The sequence below is a fragment of the Amphiprion ocellaris genome, chromosome 19 (assembly GCF_022539595.1).
Source record: "Amphiprion ocellaris isolate individual 3 ecotype Okinawa chromosome 19, ASM2253959v1, whole genome shotgun sequence".
Classification (NCBI taxonomy): domain Eukaryota; kingdom Metazoa; phylum Chordata; class Actinopteri; family Pomacentridae; genus Amphiprion; species Amphiprion ocellaris.
In genome coordinates this window covers 29971582-29978364 of record NC_072784.1, presented here as the reverse complement: position 1 = coordinate 29978364, position 6783 = coordinate 29971582, and the positions used below count along the sequence as shown (strand labels likewise).

General features: G+C 38.6%; 1 long non-coding RNA gene across 1 annotated transcript; it reads left to right on the top strand.

Moving 5' to 3' along the window:
- Window positions 1–391: 391 nt before the first annotated feature.
- LOC129347628 (uncharacterized) lies at window positions 392–1681 on the top strand. The gene is made up of 2 exons (XR_008599817.1): window positions 392–456; window positions 1266–1681. It is a non-coding gene; the product is annotated as an uncharacterized LOC129347628 (long non-coding RNA).
- The last annotated feature ends 5102 nt before the right edge of the window (window positions 1682–6783 follow it).

Here is a 6783-nt window from a genome sequence, read left to right as displayed (position 1 = left end):
GATCTTTCCCGACCACACCTAATATATTCTTTCTTTGTCATTTCGTTGTTGGTTCTTTTATGGAAGCAAATCAGACTCATCAGATTCTGAATTTTAAAAGCTGCTGAATTTCTTACTTTGAATTTTTTTGCATCAAAATTTCGTATGTGAATTTTTTATGCCTGAATTTAGCTCATCAAAATTCTAAAAACCACTTAAAAATTCAATGTTTTCAAAATTCACCATCAAAAAATTCAATGTTCAAAATTCACCATCAAAAAATTCAATGTCAAAAAATTCGCTGTCAAAAAATTTGCTGTTCACATCCGGGGGACTCAGGCGTAAAAAATCGATCCTGGCCAAAATCGAACCAACGCCCAGCCAATGACGTGGCGCTCCTCCGGTCATGTGACGCAGACGGTTCATCTCACAAGACCGGGGTCAACCACGGCTACATGCATGAACGACGGCGCTTCAGTGAGTGTATTAATCCTTTTTGTCCTCTATGTGGTTTGTTTTTGTGAGAGTCAGTAAGCTGTAATGCATGCCGTTAGCTGCGCTAGCACAGCGTTAGCCGCGCTAATACAGCGCTAGCCACGCTAATACAGCGTTAGCCGCGCTAGCCGCGCTAATACAGCGCTAGCCGCGCTAGTACAGCGCTAGCCGCGCTAGTACAGCGCTAGCCGCGCTAGCCACGCTAATACAGCGCTAGCCGCGTTAGCCGCGCTAATACAGCGCTAGCCGCGCTAATACAGCGCTAGCCGCGTTAGCCGCGCTAATACAACGCTAGCCACGCTAGCACAGTAATAAGGTCACACAGACAGCACGTTCTGCAGCTGGGTAGTTGAGTAACAATTTTATAAACGCACAAATGGGTGGAAGTGTGATTTATGCGCCCAGAAATGTAGTTAATTCACAGAGCAGTGTAAAGAAACTGGTCCCCAAGCAAACTGAATTAGTCTAGGTAACACTTTGTTTATTATGTGTGTTTTCTGCTCAAGTTAATGTCCTGGTTTGATTCATTTCAAATTACTCCTGATCTTGAAAGGTTTTAAACTGTGCAGTCAAAGTAGTTACAACTGTGAGCGAATAGCTTGAAATGAACTGCCCTAGACTGCTCTGTTCATAACCGACCATTCTTTCACAGCTATATCAAGAGTTATTGTGCAATGATAGATAAATGCAGCCCATTTTTTCAACTGGTTCCTGTTTAGTATGCGTACCCTAGATTGTTTTTGATAATCTGTTATAGCCATTTATTTAATCAATTTTAATCCACTCCATAGCAACACCGTCTGAACTGACCAGTCTGGTGAAATTCTGGACTGGATGGGAGATTCTACCAAGAACTCTCTCCTCAGAAGTAGTGAATGGCAGATACCTGACAGCCTCCACCTGCTATGAGACCTTACATTTCCAGGACATTACAAGGACTACACATCATTTAAGACTGACATCCTGGCCTGTATTTGCACTTGCCAGTCAAGATATGTTAGGTGTTGTTCTCTAGTTAGTTTTACTTGACTGACAAAACTAAGTGCACTTTTGGATTCCCTCCCCTACCTGTTCTCCCAACTCACCTGACAGGTTATCTGGCTCAAGTATGCGTGTTTCTGCCATATATTTAAAGTATCTGAAGTTAAGAATATTTCTGGTGAACAATACATGCAATCACGGCATTAAAGCAGGAGTTAAAAATGAACTGGACTATACTGACTTTATTTTCTCACTGGTGAATGGGATGAAAATCTGTTGCAATATTACAAAACAGCAGCCTATATATATATATATATATATATATATATATATATATATACATATATATATATATATATATATATATATATATATATATATATATACATAGGCTGCCAAATACTGTCAGAGCAAAAAATATTTTTAAATTGGCTGTCACTGTCAACCTACTTCAACAGGCATTTTTTTGCACATTGAAATTTGAGGTTGTTTGAATTACACTATCTCAGAACAATGATGAAGAATCTATAATACTGAACAAGTAGATCAATAATCTCAGATTATGGGTGAATTGAAATATGAAAAAAATGAAGTGGCTATGAAAAGTCCAATCTTTCAAACCTGACATGTTGTTTTGTGTAATTTCTTTGTAAATTAGCCCTGCATCCAGTCATTACCATGACATTGGCATAATGGAACCATGACCACATATATCGTTCTGGAGATAGTGGCATTTTTCCAATGGCAAATTTTCATGCTTTGACAGATACAGTGGTGGAAAAAAGTTTTCAGGCACCTTGAAAATTTTCCAGAATCTCAAATGTTATCGTGAAATATTTGTTGGAAAGTCTTTTGTGTTTCAAAAGGTGTGACTGCATTAGACAGACACAAATGATGCTTTTTTGGTTTATTGTTTACACGACTAACAAAACTAAATTCTACCAAAATGACCCAATACTCAAAATTTCTTATTTTCAAGGAACCAATCAATTTCAAGTTTTTATTGACTTTTTTAGGATTTGTTTCGTATTATGGCTGTGACTGAACTAATAGAAATTGCATTTGAAGACCTCAGAGGGATTTTTAATGCAATATTTCACAAATGTATGAGGTGTCCAAAAACTTTTTTCCACCGCTGTATTTAATAGCAATTGGATATGCTTATGTTAGCAAAACAAATAAGTGCAAATGAATATCTACTCCAAATGTTTCACTAATAATCATTATCAGCCTTAAAAACCCAAAAAACACCCCTCTATACTGGACCACACTTAGTACAGTCCGGTTCCCCCTTCTATAAATCTGCTTGGAATCATCCACTTCCTGTTTGTCAAAGTGGCCTTCTACTTGGACAGGTTTTGTTGGAGCTCATGCAACAAACATTTTGGGTAACTGCACTTTAATATGGATGGATGACACTGAATTAGAGTCTGTTTTAATGACACTGAGTTAAGATGTGTAGCTCTATCTTTAAATAGTAAATTATTTCTCAGAATTCACAGAGAAAAGTCTGAAATGTTTGCTAGGTTAGCGTCCCACATGTTCTTTGGCTCAGCTAAAGCTAACTCTCTCCAACTTCTGGATCTCTTGAGTTGCTTGTTGTTAAAATATCTTGCTAGAGGTGCTGAAGCTCAGAAAGTCTGAGATGTTTGTTCAGAATAAGCTCATTCTCAAGTCTTATCTGAACTGTCCTCTTTTGTTTGAACTTTCCCTAAACTTAGGAGTTAATGACAGAGCAGCACATCCAGACTCAGTCTCATTTCTGTAGAGATTAAACTTCAGTGTCATTCATTGATGTTAAAGTGCAGTTTTTCAAATGTTTGTTGCACATGCTCCCGACCAAACCAGTCCAGGTGGAAGATGATGTGAAGAGAAAGCTCCAGAGGATGAATATCACACATTTACGTTGGAAATAAATGTCCTTTAATTAGACATTGTCATGCAAAAGTTGGATTTCCCTTTAATGATGTTCAAATCTTTGTTGAGTGTTTTGTTGATGTTGGTTTCTAAATGTTTTTTGACACTCGGCCCCAAAGATTAAAACCTTCTACGGCTCACAAGCTGCAACAATTCACACATTATCAACTATCTTTCTGACTAAACTAAGATAAAAAGTGAAAAACTGCCTGATTCCTGCATCATGAATGTAAATCTTTTTGGTTTTTATGGCAGTAAACTGAATATATTTGGGTTTGACATTTTATAAACCAAAACAAGAAATAAATTACTGGAGAAAACAATCAACAGATTAATGGTCAAAGAAAATGTGTTTTCCAACATGTATGGCTGAATTACTCCAACATTACAAGATACATACAATTTTAATTCAATTTTATTTATATAACGCCCATTACAGAATGGGTATTGGGTAGTACAGAAGTATTATTATTATTATTTATATAGATTGTTGACAACCTGTTAAACATCATTAATTGTTTTTATAGATTTTATTTTACAAGACTTGAATTACTTGAAATGTGTTAGTTGCTGAATGTGTTCAATGCAGTAGTTAAATAATTTAAGTGATATATAGGAATCTTTTGTTACAGTTCAGGAAAAATGGAAACCAAACTCAGTGTACCTGAACTAGAACATGCACAATGAGAACCTGTTCAGCATGAGGAAATGATTGTATGTTACTAAAATTGAATGGGTTAGATACGTCAGTTTTTGAACTATGTTTGATACAGAGTTGGCTTTAATAAAAGCTTCATGTTGAAAAGTCATCTTTTGTCTGAGCCATTTCTATGCTATGCTATTTCCTGGGGCTTTCATTTTGAAAGACCCAGGAAATAGCTCTCTAAACAGCATAATACTGTAATAATTTTTTCAGTAATAAACTGTTGTTGTAGAATACAGTAGGATTACTGTAAAATAACAGTGTGCTGCTGGCAACTTTTGCTGCCAGCTCTTTACTGTGAATTTAGAGGGAAATTTCTCAGAGTGAATTTAAAATCATGTTTGTGTTATTTTTTCAGTTTATCTCATGGTTAGCCTAAAGATGCATTATTTAGCTGCATTCACCGACACTCCAGAATGATGCAGATGTGCAGACATGCAGTTGGGAGAGTCTGGAAGCTGCACCAGAGCTGCTTGTATCTGCAGGATTTACCTCTCCAAGGTCAGAGCAGTTATCTCCGCCTGCTTCCCGTCCTTCTTATCCTCCTCTTCCTCCGAGCGACCGGGAGGAAGGTCTCAGCTGGAAGGAAACCGGGAAAAAAGATGAGCTGGATATTTAATACAGCTTCTGATTGATCTCTATCGCCTGATAAGAATCAGACGCTTTATCTCCTTGTAAAGATGCCACATTATTTCTAATTGGACACAGGAAGACACTCCAGTTGTTATTGACAGGCAGCGGAATGGACAGCCCCCCAAGTATTGTGTTATCTGGGTGATGTATGAGGCAGTGAGTGAAGGTCCCCAGGTAGTTGGGCTGAGATGTGGAGATGGGATATACCACTGCTATCCCTGTGTGTACAGTCTATGCTCTCAGTGTGTGTCGGTGAAATTGGTTATTGGAAGCTGGGATCAGGGTCTATATTTCACAGGCGGGTTGTGATGAGTGTTTGGTTTCTGCTGAGCGACACACTGATGCGCTTTAACAGCAGACGGCGGCATATGCTGGCTTTTACTCCTGACAATCACGTGTGATCACAGTTTGCATGATGGGAAATAACAACGAGGGAGTATTCTCAGGAACACGAGGACGTATTACCATCGATTTATCCTCACACTGTCGATGAAGGCTGTCGTTAATGAGACTGACGCACCGGGTTTCCTTCCAAGCGCATTAAGTCAGACGAGCTGTGAGATTAGAGTTGGCTGCGAAGAGGAGGAAATGAGTCCTGATGAAGCTGCAGATAACCCTGCGACAATAACAATATTGTGATTTTATATATTCATAAAACTATGATAAATAAGCTCCCTCATCTTGCAGTTTAATGTTTTTCAGAAAGTATAAATTAGTATTTGCACAGTCTCACACAGAAATGTGCAATAGTGATATTGGTACACAGTGCAAATTATTTTCACCATAACATTTTTTGACCTATTTTTTCCACTGACTTGCATCCATGTCAAGTGACTTGCAAGTTTCTTTCACGTTACACATAAAACAAAAAAAGCACTCAGAGAGTGCAGCACTCTGCCAAGGCTGCTCAGTAGTTGTATCATTTCTGATGGCTTAAATCTTGAAAAAAAAGTCATGGCAGAAATCACAACAATGTAGAATATAGCCATTTAATATAGATGTGCCCAAAAACAAAATGACGTTGCACTGAGCACAGGCATGTGTTATGCATGTGTACGTTATGTACGGATACCGAATCATGTGACCTAAATATGTAGCAGGCAGCAGGAATTGATGGGACTCAGAAACACCCCCACAATTTAAGCAATTGTTCCTTGTATGGCTTGGTCTCGATAAGTCCTCAGTGGTGGATTTGTAGTAGGATCGCAATCATGTGATCATCAGCAAGCAGCTGACGTAGTGTTCACTTGTTGTCATGGTTACAGTGACGCTGTGCTGTTATCTCGCTATGATCCAGAAATCTTTAACAAATCCGCGGATCCCGACTATAAGCTGCATCACTGCCAAAATCTAATCACTTGGTCCTTGTGTCATTTCTGACCTTCCCTGAGAATTTCATCCAAATCCGTTACTCTGTTTTGGAGAAATGTTGCTAACAGACAGACAGACAGACATACAAATGTAAATCTATCGAGGCCCCGCCTTCTTGGCGGAGTATTATGCAAAAAGTAATGGAGGAGGCCGCAACAACATTAGTTTTGCCTTTAGATCAGGGTTTTATTCCTCTTTCAGACTGTTGTTTCATAACATTTTCACTTCCTCTTTATTTAAACACTTGCAGCTGTTGTTTTATGCCACTTTTCCAGTTGTTCTCAGTCGCTGTTACCTTTGGTTGAAGCTTCACAACTAAACAATCATTACATTTAAGCACCAAAAACTACTTGATTACATTTCAGAAAACTGTTAAAATTAAATCACATATGCTTTGTGTGAAGGAAAAATGACTCTTTCCCCTTTCTAAGGTCGTAATGACCTTCAGGCAGGCAGATGCTGTAGGAGGAAGATATGTCAGGACTCTCTGCACTGGTCGAGGTTAGACATCGTCTATAATCTGACCTTCTCCCAACTACAATATAAACCCGTAGATCAGAGAGAATCCTCAGAACTGATGCTCGCATTGCTTGCATGTACTGCTGCTCTGTTGGTGTCACTTCTCCTGATATATCAGTAAATCTTACTTGCAGTGTGTCTCTCCGTGTCGACCTCGACATCACTGAACTTCCACAACACTTTTC